Source organism: Dipodomys spectabilis, unplaced genomic scaffold (assembly GCF_019054845.1).
Source record: "Dipodomys spectabilis isolate Male_0828 unplaced genomic scaffold, ASM1905484v1 ptg000061l, whole genome shotgun sequence".
NCBI lineage: Eukaryota > Metazoa > Chordata > Mammalia > Rodentia > Heteromyidae > Dipodomys > Dipodomys spectabilis.
The window spans coordinates 2,604,356-2,618,204 of NW_024870738.1; the positions used below are offsets into that span (position 1 = coordinate 2,604,356).

The 13,849-nt window shown below is 43.1% G+C and overlaps 1 long non-coding RNA gene across 1 annotated transcript; it reads right to left on the reverse strand.

Moving 5' to 3' along the window:
- Positions 1 to 11,644: 11,644 nt before the first annotated feature.
- On the reverse strand, positions 11,645 to 12,857 carry LOC122108565. Its single transcript, XR_006147593.1, has 3 exons — positions 12,528 to 12,857; positions 12,351 to 12,423; positions 11,645 to 11,806 (listed from the first exon to the last, which is right to left on the reverse strand). It is a non-coding gene; the product is annotated as an uncharacterized LOC122108565 (long non-coding RNA).
- Positions 12,858 to 13,849: the final 992 nt, after the last annotated feature.

Consider the following 13,849-nt stretch of genomic DNA (forward strand, 5'->3'; position numbering starts at 1 on the left):
GAAGTAGCATTGTGGCTCAAATGGTAGAGCACTAGTCTTGAGCATAAAAAGCTCAGGGATAGTGCCCAGGTCCCGAGTTCAAGCCCCACGACTGACAAAATGTAAAAAAAATAAAAATACAGCCAACTTCCATTTCAGTAGCTATGTGGCCCCACCTTAAGGAGCTGTTCCTCTGCATTTCATACAGCTCACTTCTGCTTATCCTACATGGGGTTGAAAAGGCAATGTAGAGCCGTTTCTATCTAACCTTCAATGCTCTCCTACACATGAACGTCTTAGCAGTTATCACAGGTTTACTTGGGTAGATGGCACAGAAATAGTGTCAGCAACGAAAGTACTTTTCATTCCACTGTAAGCTGAAGAGATCAGGGAAGAGGGATTTTTGCCCATCACTCTGTCCCCAGAATTCACTACCACGCCTGCTACACAATAAAAATTCTCAAGAATACTTTTCAAGTCATATATGAATGACTGAACGGACTTGCAGTTTGACTCCACCAGCCATGTCCTGGATGTGAGGTCACTCTACAGCCTTTCTTCACCCAGGTCCCTGCTTCTCCACTCCCAGAGCTAAGCATGCTTGCTGTCTCTTAGGTACGATCAAGTGCCAACAATTTTGGATGCCATGGGGCTGATTGGACAAGGCTAGGAGTCTAAGCAGAAATCATTTGCTTCCTTCTCTGAATGTCAGATCAAGCATAGCACAGATAGAGGAAGGCAAGAGAATAGGCCACAAAATAGAAGAACTTGGGAAATCGAATGCAACTATGTGCAGATTGTGGGAGAGTCCATAAGGAGCAGTGAGTAGACAGTAGAGTAGCAGTGAGTCTCAATTTAGGCTCATGGGAAATTGGTACTGGCTGCCCGTCTGTGGTAGCTCAGAGGTTTTATAGCACCATTCAATGCAGGATTTTCCCCACATTTATTTCATACCTTATAATATGTTTTCCATGGAAAACTATTCCTTCAGTCAAAGAAGTTCCGGAACTATTTGGCCATGACATTATTTCTCATGTGCAAAGGGATTTCCAAAAGGGAATCTCAAACTTATTGGCTATGGACTGCTTTCCTCTTCCTTCTCCTTTCTTTTTCCTCCCTTCTTTCTTTCTTCCTTCCTGGATTCATTCCTTCCTTCTTTCCTTCCTCTCTCTCTACATCTACCCCTCTGTCTCAGTCTCCCTCTTTCTCTTCTTTTCTCTCTTCCCTCCTCCCTCCCTCTTTCCTCTTTTCTTTTCTTCCTTTCTCCCTTCCTTGGTAAGATGTCTGGAGACAATTATTCTCTCTTTTTCTTTCTTTCTGGGGCATTGTTCTTTTTCTTTTCCCCTTTCCTTTCCTTTCCGACACATCTTCTGGGACTAATGTTCTTTCTTTATCTCTTTTCTAAAATTGTAATTTGAAGGCTTGATTCACTCAACCAGGTGAGCCACTAAAATGTACCCAGGGATTTATGGTGACATTTACTGTTCTGATGTGGATTATTCTGTTTCCAAAATGTGGAGAAAGAATCCAGGCCACATATCTTGCAGTTTTTATATGCAGGTGAAGAGGTCCTGCTCTGAGTCTACTCGGTCTCCAGGGGGCTATTAATGCTTCCACAGAGACTGATGACAAGGCAGATTAAAAGCCAGAAGCTGGGAATAATAAAACTGTAAAAATGACAAATTCTTCTTTGGTGTTGGACAAAGATGTTAATAATTTCTAAAACACCATTAGCCATAGAAGGGATAATTTCAGCACTTGACATTAACTGAAAACAGACATAATCCTTCCATGGACTGGGCTAATGTTTTCTGTGTCTTAAGGGACTCTCTAGTCACTTATTTGGGATACTAATGTATTCGGAATGACGAAAGAAGTAGTCTCTGATCTTGAAAGAATTTCCAGCTTTGAATTGGTAAATCAGATCTAATCAACATTGGATATTCTAGAGATTTTATAGATAGATTGATTGATTGATTGATAGAGATTTTTATAGATAGATGAAATGTGTACATGTGGGTATAATATACACACGCAGATGAGGAAGTATCTATATATAAATAGAGATGGTCACTGCTGTCTAATAAATATAAAAATGATGAGAGTACATTTAAAAGGAAGAAAATGAAAAAAAGAACATGGCACAGACATTTCTATATTTCTTTTAAATGCCTTCTTTGTAACATGCAATTTATCATATTGGAGTCACAGAGAGATACCTCATCAAAACAAAACATAGAAAAGATAAAGTCTAAGACTATACATTTAGAGAGCATTTCTATGGTTGAAAAGACAAAATCCAAATGCGTTCTACAGAGGTGTTAATTCTCTTAGTTCAGCACACAGACTAAAAGGTGGCAGATGAAGGGTAGAGACAGAAAAGAGAAGAGAGAAGAATATAAGAGAAGAATAAGGAGAGAGGTAAGGAGAGGGGAGAGGAGAGGTGGAACTGGGAAGGATGGGTATAAGTGCTCAGGCAAGAGAAGAAAGGCTGGCAGAAAGAGAAAAAGCTACAGTTAGCAGACAGTGAAAGTAGGATCAAAAGAAAACTCATTGCACAGCTCTAAGACCCGCAAACGCTTGTGACCTCTCTAGAACAACCTTGACTGATATATAGCAGTTTAAGAGACAAAGGACAGTACTAATAAGAATGGTTGAGTGGAACGTCTATTAAAAAATAAAAACCTTTAAATTTTGTTTTGTTTTTTGGGTCCAGTTGTGGGGCCTGAACTCTGGGCCTGGGCGCTGTCCCTCAGCTCTTCAGCTCAAGGCTAGCGCTCTACCACTTGAGCCACAGCACCACTTCCGACTTTTTTCTTTTTGCTTATGTGGTGCTGAGGAATCAAACCCAGGGCCTCATGCATGCAAGGCAAGCGCTCTACCACTGAGCCACCTTCCCAGCCCAAAACCTTTAAATTTTATTGCAGCAAATGTTGACTTTGCTTTTACAAAGCATGCTTATTCAAAAGTTTTCCACCATCCATATATACTACAAGCCTTTTAAATATCTTGTATAGGTATCTATTGAAATGTTAGACATTTCTGTTTTGTTTTTTTTTTTTTTTTTTGTCAGCTATGGGGCTTAACTCTGATCCTGGGTGCTGTCCCTCAGCTCTTCAGCTCGAGGCGAGCGCTCTATCACTTGAGCCACAGTGCCACTTCTGGTTTTCTGGTGGTTCATTGGAGATAAGAGTCTCACGGACTTTCCTGCCTGGGCTGGCTTTGAACCATGGTCCTCAGATCTCAGCCTCCTGAGTATCAGCTAGGATTACAGGCATGAGTCACCGGTGCCAAGCTTAGATGTTTCTGTTTCTGTTAACCCAAAAGAACTTTCTCCCTAAATATTCAAATATATGTCATCTTTTCACTGGGCATGGGGCTGGACGTGGAGGACTTGGAGGGGAGTATGCAGGGTTCTGGACCTCCAAGAGCACAAACCAGTGGAAGGATCCTAGATAGACTATAATGGAGTGTCTCATTTGGATAGACTGGTAAGAATGGGGAAAAAAAGTCATAAATCAGAAATATATTGTGTTGAGTCTACAACTGGCTATGAAAATATGAGAAATAAAAATTGTTTCTTCAAAAAACAAAAAAAAAAACAAGAAATGTGTTGTGGGCCAAAACTCATACTGTGTGGATACTGAATGGAATTACAGAGCAAGGCTCAGAAGAATTCAAGTTAATGCTAGAGGTTTCAGCCAGAGTGGGAAGAACATTGAAGGAAGAGCTGTAGAAACAGACAAAACCAAGGAGCACAACGCTTTAATTCTGGCATGCTTACATGGAGGTGATGGTAAAATATTTGGGGGCACAGCTCTCTAACTTTGGCACTCTTGACATTTGGAGAATTGAGTTGTTTTGGGGGTGGGGACTGGCAAGGGGTCTCTTCTGAGCATTTTAGAACGATTGGTAGCATTTTGGCTTTGGTTTACTGCATGTGAGTAGTACGTTCCCTCCCGACTAGTTTGTAGATTGTATATATACGGAAAAATCATCCTGAATTCTTAGAGTCCACATCTGTGTCCTGTGATTACAAGTTATAAAAGTTGCCCTCTTTTGCCTTTAAGATTGGGATAAACACAGGAGAGCTATGTATCTCTTCAGTAGGTTGGGTGGGATTTCTGTGTAACTCAGTTTTATGGCTACTTCTCAATATGCAATTGCTGCTGTGTTGGGCTCTGCCTTGTTGGCTACCATCTGAAATATTTTATTTATTTATTTTTTGTCGGTCGTAGGGCCTGAACTCTGGGCCTGGGTGCTGTCCCTCGGCTCTTCAGCTCAAGGTGAGCACTCTACCACTTGAGCCACAGCACCACTTCCGGTTTTCTAGCGGTGGGGGGGGGGGCCCGGGGGGGAGGGGTATTGGAGATAGGAGTCTCACGTCTTTCCTGCCCTGCCCAGGCTGGCTTTGAACCTCGATCCTCAGATCTCAGCCTCCTGAGTAGCTAGGATGACAGGCGTGAGCCACCGGAGCCCGGCTCATCTGAAATGTTTAATGGGATGCTTTTCTGTCTACAGCATTGGTAGTAAAATATAGAACAACGTAGGGTTGGGGGTAGCGGGTACAGTTACTTTACCCAGCTGGGTCTTCTGACCCTCAGGGGTCAATGCCAATAATAGCCAGTAGATGGCAGCAAAAGATTACCTAAAGTATCATTTAGGCTCTGGCCTCCCCAGGAGTGCAGGGTGTGGCATCTTCATTGTGTACTCTGAAACCCAGTTCCTATAGACTCAAACTCTCCTCCAGCCCAATACCCCAGCAGCCACAAGGCTGGCTAACATTGGTAAAAAGTCAAATCCACTATGAATCAGGAGAATGGACTCTTGTAAAAGATCCTTGTTTGAGAAACTAGCCTTACACAGTCTGTCCAGCAATGTTCAGGTTAAATCAATTCAGACCTAAGCTGGTAAACTCAAATGGAAGATTTTTATTGGCTCTTGATGATGTCACTCCGTTAAGTGTGGGAGAACTGGTTCTCTAGGTGTGAGGGTTCATTATTCCCTGAAACACCAGGAAACCCTGAGGCTTCTCTCCCCTGTGGAGTGAGGGCCTCCCTGGTAACCAAATACATACAATGCTTTTCTCAAACAGACTCTATAACAACAGAATGCTCACAAAATACAGGTGGCAAAGTAGGAGCAAGGCAAACACCCTGAGGTAGTGGCTCTCAGTCAGGCACTGGTGGCTCACACCTGTCATCCTAGCTACACAGGAGGCTGAGATCTGAGGATCCCAATTCAAAGCCAGCCTGGGCAGGATAGTCTGTGAGACTTATCTCCAATAAACCACCAGAAAACCAGACGTGATGCTGTGAAAGAGCACAGGGATAGCACCCAGGCCCTGGGTTCAAGCCCCACGACTAACACCTCCTCCCCCCCCCCAAAAAAAAAGTAGTACATGTCATCTTGGCTGGCCTTTCCATGGGAATGGCCTAGGAGGTTGACTTCATCCGATTATCCCCCTCCATCTCCAGGTTCTGAATACCTGGCATGGTACACCCCAGCCAGCAGGAGATTGGAGAGTTCCCTGTAGAGCCAAATACCAAGAAACATTGTTGAAAGAGCAAGCTTGGTTCCCAGGTTCATTAAGTCCTCATATCCAGTAACTGTTTTAGATTGCTTGTATCTTGGGCCCATTTAAAATAAAACCCCAAACTTCATATGCAAATGTTAGGCCAGGGTTACAATAGGGACCTGATGAAAGAGGTATAAAGCAAAGTTAGGTGGTTTGGGGTTTTTTTGGTGGTTGTTTTGGGTCCCTTGTATTGGCATCATTGACATCACTCTCAAAGGTCAGTAATGCTAGCTTGACATTTACTTTCTCAATTGCTGAAAAAAAAACACTTGTGTTTGATTGCCTTCAAACCCTTGCAGGTTGTCTAAGAGGAAGTCATGTGGCATTTGACGTTTGTGTGACCTGAAAAAGTGTTTACATGCAGTTCACTTAAACCTTGGCAAGTGATCATAGAGACTACATGTTTTCCATAGCCAGACTAAACTTGGGAGTGGAAGGCCTCGAACATGACTTAGGGCAAGTCAGTAGTGACCCCATGAAGTCATTTCCATACCCCACTCATGAAAACTCCACCACCTTCACCATGACGGCTACAGTGGAACGAGCTAGGAAGGCCCAAGGTTGTCTTGGACAGCCAGAATAGCTAGATGTGTCAAAGATAGGTGGAGTCAGAGGAGAATGGTCTTGAGGGTATGGCAGAAAGCTGGCCACAGCACTCACTTGTCAGCTTATGTGATTGTCCAGGTGATCAAACCCCCTCTGTTCATCTCTACTATAAAGAAATTAAAACTATGCCCAGTGAGTTTTCTTAAATAAAAACTTAGTTTGGGGCTGATAAATGCTTGACAACCGGTCGTTGAAGTGGGCAAGCTCTGCTTTGCAGCATTGTTCAATTTCCATGGTGCTCCTATGCCTACCAGGGCTGATTTGAGCATGCGTAGTGTGCACTTGCTCACTGTAGACTTGGGAAGAGATGTGCAGCCTAACTTAGGGACGAATTGTTCTGTAACACCTTGTCTACAGCATGCAGCACTCACAGGTTATAATCCTCCACCTTTCCCCTTAGAGTAAAAATCTATACTGCCACAAGGCTCTCCCATTTTTAGGTACATACACCAGTGGATTCAGTTCTCAGAACAGTACTGTGAAATTAGTAGGGTATGTTGTCTGGGTTTTCAGATGAGACTCCTTCTGCTCAAAGAGACTGGAACAAACCGCTTGAGGGCATGTTGCAAGTAATTCATAAAATGCATATTGTGGGCGGAATAACAATCTTCAAAGATGGCTGCATCCTATGTATTCTAACGGCTGAAACATGTGAATACTTTGGTTAGGGCAGAAACGTCTATGGGATTGCACCGGCAAATAGGGAGATCGTTTTGGATTATCCAAGTGGGCTTAATGTAATGGTAAGGATCTTTAAAAATTGAAGAGGGCTGGGAGCTAGAGGCTCACACTTGTAATCCTAGTTACTAAGGAAGCTGAAATCTGAGGATTATGGTTCAAAGCCAGCCCAGGAAAGAAATCTGTGAGACTCTTAACTCCAATTAGCTACTAAATAGCTAGAAATGGAACCGTGGCTCAAGTGGTAGAACGCTAGCTAGCCTTGAGCACAAAAACTCAGGAACAGCACACAGGCCTGAGTTTAAGCCCCAGGAAGAACACAGACAGACAGACAAACAGACACACACACACACACAAATGTAAGAGGGGGTTGGGAAGGTGGCTCAGTGGTAGAGCACTTGCCTTGCATGCCTGAGGCCCTGGGTTCGATTCCTGACCATCACATAAGCAAAAAGAAAAAAGCCGGAAGTGGCGCTGTGGCTCAAGTGGTAGAGCGCTAGCCTTGAGCTGAAGAGCTGAGGGACAGTGCACAGGCCCAGAGTTCAGGCCCCATGACTGACAAAATTTTTTTTTAAAAAAATGGAAGAGGGATCAAAGTTCATTGTATATATGCAAATATGATGAAAGTCATTGCTTTGCACCATTAATGTTGGCTGATTAAAAAAAAAAAAAAAAAACGGGAGAGAGAAGCACAAAGCAAAATGCAACCAAAGAGGGGTACGATGGCCCCTGGCCAGAGAATGCGGACTGTCTGAGGAAGCTGCAAAGTCAAGAAAGTTGATTGTCCCCTATGGCTTCCAGGAAGAGATACGGTCCCCCCATACCTTCTGGCCATCAGAACTGTAAGATAATACATGTGTGTTATGCAGGCTCCTAACTTGGTGGTAATTAGTGAATGTACCAATATGAAACTGATTTAATGGGATTTAACCAGGATTCTTCATCCCTCAGTCTTAGCTCTTATTCCACCTTTTGGGCAAAGCCCTTTTTTTTGCTTTTTCTACATTTTTCCTTCCTCCTCATAACTCCTGGCTTCTAGCACATACCATTCAGTTGGTTGCAATTTTTTTTGCACACCTGTCAGGTTTCTCCCTGATCCCTAAGGGCAAGATTATTCTTGTCACTTTCACAGTATGTTCCACCAGCATAGCTCCTTCCCCCAAATCAGAGCAAATGAACTAGATTCTGAATATGTGAGTGTGGGAATAAATTAAGGACTGACTGGAAGCTGACATTAGCCACAGTACTGCCTCTCATCACCAGCAGGAATCAGGAACTGGCTATAAATGCTACAGAAGGATTGAAAGCAACTCTTGGTAATGTTGTGATTACCCATCCCCCTTCTGCAGTGCATCCTGGGACGTGCAGGAAAGATCAAGACTGTCTTCCCACTTGCTTGCAGAAAAGGCCTTTCCCCAGAGACCAGTGTGCATCTGTTAGTGTCTATTGCACAGGGAGGAGGATTCTGGCTCAGACTAAAAAGAGACAGGCATGATGTATGAGTTCTAGGAGCTTCATTCTCTGCTGTTGGCATCTTTGTCTCAGCCAAGCTCATGATTGGATTTGGGCCTTTAGGCCAGTTGCTTGTTTTTATTGTTCTCATTTATCAAATGTGAGAAATACTAGCCTGGTGCTCTGCTTCCTTCTAAGATTTATGAAAAAGAAACAATAGAGCTATGAGTAGGCTTTGAATCCTGCTCCATAATACCCTGAGAGCAGGCATAACCACGTGCTAAGAAAAGGCAGGGCTAAGTAAGAGAGTCTACATTCACATGGGAAATGAAAGTGAATTGACATCAGTGTTCCTGTCACATGACAGCCGTGGGATGCTAATCAACTCACTGGGCCTGTTTCCTGCCTTGTAAGATAAGGGTGATGATAGCTCCCATTACTGACCACTTCCAATGTGCCTGGCCTGAGATGGCTGATCTTTGTTATTAGGTAGCTTGTCAGTGTCAGAGTCACAACCAGCTATATAATTTGTGAGCTTAGTGCCCTTGTTCAAAAATTGTAAGTGTGTGGTGGGGGATATAGCTCAGTGATGAGTACTTGGTTAGCATGCTCAAGGTACTGGATTTGAATCTCAACACTACAAAGAAACAAATTTCAAGCAGGCAGTCATAGAATGTTAACCAAGAGCCCCTTCTTAGGCTGCACATCAGGAAGCTAGTCCTGACCAGAATTAGCACACAAATCCTGGCAGTCTGCTCCTAGAGCCTTCTGTCTTTTCATCTATGCTACAATGGCTGTCATGTAAGGTTGCTGTGAAATGGACATTAAGACTACCAAGGCATTCCTGGCTGACATGACAGTGAATATGGATCTCAAAGTAGAGCATATAAGGAGTACAAGGAAGGAATGAGAATCCTTTGTGGCTCTAGCTTTGGTTGCTTGGAGGAAACAAATACAATTATACTGGTAGATCATACTAGCTACACATGGTGACAGTCTCTGAGGGCCAACCCAAAGCCCTTACACTTCATGCTGCTCATGGAACGGAGCGCTGGGAGGTTTAGAAGCAGAACAGGTCAGAGCAGTATCCCTGGGAAGGAGTGTGGAGCAGACTTGGAGAGAATAAGGATATTCCTTAAGGAAGCTATGACAGCAGCCTTTGGCCCTCCATAACATGGAGTGAAACCAGTGAAAAGAAGACAAGTGAACAATGTAGGTGTAAATAGAAAATGATGATTGGACTATAATGTGGATATTGGGAATGGGGGGGGGGGGCAGGATGCCTGCTGATTAGGCTTTTTGTTTGAGGAGGCCTGTTTTGGCTTGTCATCACATACAGTGTATACCTTTGGGCATACTGCAAACAAAGAACTAAACTTTCAACAAGTAAAAAACTCGTTAGGAAGTTTAAAAAAGGACACTAATTTCCGAAAAAGAACAGCTGTTACTGGCCATAAACACAACCACTTCTCAATTTTCTTTGCTACCCAAATATTTCTTTCCAAGTTTCAGAAGCATCATCAGTTTTCTGCTTATGTTCCTCCCATATAATTATATCATATAATAATAGTAATAACAATGGTAAACTTCAGAGGAAACAAACAATGCAATTAGAACCAAACATGAGCAGAAAGAAAAGAAAATGTCTACATCTCTCTAAGATTATTCTCTCAATGGAGGTAGGAGATGGTAGAGGGGGATGTCTTAAACCCACCTTCCAGGATTCAAAGACCCAGCTCCCACTGACCAACAATGCAATTTTGGACAAGTTAGATATCCCAGTTTCCTTCCTAAAGTGGAGCAACTACACTGGCCCTCATCTTAGTCACTGAATCACTGGTTTTTTGAGGATTAAATGAGAAATGCTCGATTAGACTAGCTTCCAACATGCAATAAGTGCAATGCAAATGTCAGCTGTCATTCTCTTCTCATTTTCTACCATGACCCCAAATGACATTTAAAATCAGAAACCACCATATAAAATTTTTATTTTACTATCACTACTATACTTCAGTTCACAAAACAGATGGAAAATGCCATGGGGTTAGGCATGACAGTTCTAGAAGCCTAGAAGGAAAGGGCAAATGGGCTCTCAAGGCCACAAACAAAGGCCTGCAGCCAAATATGGTAAATTGAAGAGGGCCACAAGAAAGTCCGAAGGAGAACCAGGTCTCTAGCTGGTTCTGAACATGAACTCTCCAAGTTAATAACGATTTCCCTACTTTTGATTCTTCAGGGTTCAAGTTGTGCCATCCTGATCCAATCATTATCCATTCAGTAAGCATCATTCATTCTAAGTGATGTTGCTAAGTACTTCAGGTACAAACAAATAAGACTTGGCTCATTATTGAGGAGACCCAGCCTGGCATGTAGAGAAGATAAGGTATAAGCCATGAAGATGCGAGTCAGATATCACAACAAAAGACTTCCTAAGACAAGAGGTACAAGGACTGTATCCTACCTCCGGGGGTTTCTGCTTCACACAGCCAACACATATAGCACAAATCTGTAGAGAGATGGAGAACCTTCTAGATTATGGAAATGAGTATCTGTATGCAAATGGTACGTATGTGATTCTCACATGATTTTCAACACTCATAAAATATATGTGTCAAAATGAATGCATTTTGGTTTATGTAAATAACCTCAATCCAATAGACTAAGTTCTGAAAGGAGAGGCACCATGTGAGCATCCTTCCTGGCATACTAGACTCTCCCTAATACACTGCTGATGAAGCTGGGGAAACTATACATTTTCCCAGGAGCCAGCTGAATATAGCTCCTGATTATGAGCCCTGCCTTTGTGTGACCACAAGAACAGCACAGGCTCCCCTATGAGAACACTGTGTTTATGGCAAAGCCAGCTCTGAGTTTCTCAAGTTCCTTTGTTATGTTGGTGACTCCCATTTGCTCTTGGAACTAGTTGTCCACAACCTTTGCTTGGGCTTTGTGAAGGCCACATCTCCCTCCTCCTTACCTTCCTCCCTCCTCTTTGCCTTCTCTTTGCTTCCTTCCTCCTCTTCAGTTTTCTCCTCTTCATTTCTCTCTTTCCAGCTCTGGCAGGGTGTAGAAACCCCTCCAAACAGAAGAGGCCTGAAGTGTGAGTGTGAGTGTGTGTGTGTGTGTGTGTGTGTGTGTGTGTGTGTGTGTGTGTTTGGATCTATGTAAGCAGGCAGGTAAAGTTGCTATGAAATCTGCCAAAGGGCTGAGTTTCCCTTTTCATGGTAGGGTGGTAGCCACTTATGACTTAAGAAAAATAAAATATGCTTTCAATAAGGTGGGTTTCAAATATTGAACTAGAAAGTGATTCGTTATCTGGAATTCCATTGTAATTGAGAACTCTGCATTTTTATTAGTGGAATCTGTTCACCTCTCCCTCAGGGTGTGATGGGAAATGGTGGGAGAGATGAGAATACACAGTATTTCTTGAAGCCCCCACTCAGCACTCTCAGAGAACGAAAGCATGGAGCAAGCCTACACATTTTCCTTCTCCAGGATCATCAGCATGAAGGCCTAGGAAACAGGAACAATAGAGACTGCAGAGCAGAACCTTCTCTGCTCTGCTTCAGTGGCATGATTACCCAATTATTCAAGTGGGAAACAGGTGGTTGGCAAACATGAGAAGGAAGAGTGACGAAAAATATGCTGCATTCTCTATCCACCTCCCACTCCTTACCATCCCCCATGCTGCCCAGCCATTTAAGGCAGGCAAGCAGGAGGAGTACGTGGGGATTATAGGCACTGAGATCAGCGGCCAAGAGGGGAGCAAGGTAACACCTCTGCCCTGCGGGTCTCACCCATTTTTCTGAACATCCACCCATCCACCACCCACATGAGCCCTTCTCTCACAGCACCCCCATTTCAGTTCCCTCATTGGCCCTTTACTCATAAGAGAACTCCATGGAAAGAAAAACAGTCCTGAATACAACTGATGCTGAAACCCCAGGAAACCCCAGCTCCTCCCCTGTGGGGCCCCTAGGCCCGCTGCCACCTCCCTGAGCTGGACACTTATTTCCAAGCTCACTGCATTCCCAGAGACCTTGGGCAAGTCACTTACCATGTGCCTCATTTCTTCCCTTCTGCCTGTCTGGTAACACGCTCACGGGGCTCTCTTGGGAGGTAAGAATGAGCTAGGAAAAGGAAAAAAAGACCTTAGTGCTTTTATAGTGACTCAGCCTGGCCACAGGTGCTTCTACTTAAAAACAAAACAAAATCAAAACCTATACATGCGTACTCAGACACACACGTGAATCCACACAACACGGTAAAGATGCCAGAAGCAATTTTCTTACTTCCCTGAAAAGAAGCAGCGGTTCACCAAAATGTAATGTTGTGCTCACGTTTACAAGGAAATATCAAAGAGATAGCTGCTGTAATGGGAGGGGTTGGCGGGAGGGCAGGGGGGAGAGCTGACTTACTAAACTTGGTAGGCTACAAGTATATTTTAGATAAGGGTCCGTTGCACATTTATCTAAGATTAATTTGCTTTAGAATAGTTAAGAGACAGAACATGGGCAATAACTGCTCTCCTTCCCCAGTACACCGCTTCACTTGCAAATAAGCAGGAAGTCCCCCTCTTCCAGCAGGCCTCTGGGCGGTGCTTTTCACTTCCTTCCAAAGGTGTTTTCTTACTAAAGAGACCTCAAGCCCTGGCTCACATTCTTGTTCTTTTAAGGGCATTCTGAACTGCTGTTGTGTTACTTTTTGTATGTGAAAAAAACTTCTTGAGCAGAAAAAGAAATGATGCACTTTTCAATGTATAATGTAAAGATAGAAAAGACGAAGGTCAAGTGTAAACATTTAAAAGCAATAGAAAAGTAATGTTTCACCACCTGCCACACTCACTACCCATGAGGCTGAGGCCAGCTGGGACAGAAAAGTCCTCAAGACTCCATTTTCAGTAAATTAGCAAAAGCTGGGTTGCAGGCATGGCTCAAATGGTAGAGCACCAGCTGTGAGCAAGCCCTGAAGCAGGCAAAGAAAAAAATGTAATCTTTGCTTCTAGTACAAACATAAAATTTCCATATGGATTCTCCATGCTCTTTTCCCCAGAGGTAAACTGTTGGTCTTACTTTGAATTTCCTTCTGGAAATTAACTCTGAGGATCTCATCTACTTTCATTACACAAGGTGGAAAAGGAGTCATATAGTGTTTGTGAGGCTTTTTTTTTTCCACTCAAGAGAATATTTTGAGCTTCATAGCATTATGACTAAGTGAGCCTCAGTCTTCTAAGGGCTATATAGTTTTCCATTATTTATCATATATTTAATTAATCTTTGAAATAAAATGCACTTATCTTGATTCTAGCTCTTGTTCCTATTAGGAAAGCTATAGAGGAGAAGCTAGGTATGTGCATACATACCCGATTAGATGAGTCTGTCTCTAAGTAAATGGCCAAGTCTGGCTGTAGAGAAGTAATATGAACAAGAAATGCTGTTTTAATAGCTAGAATCTCAGCTACCTCTAAACAATTTATACTACCAACAATCTACCATCTACACTTCCAACTACCAACAAAGGTATGTGAGGGCTGCTTCCGCTTCTTCCCTGCATTCT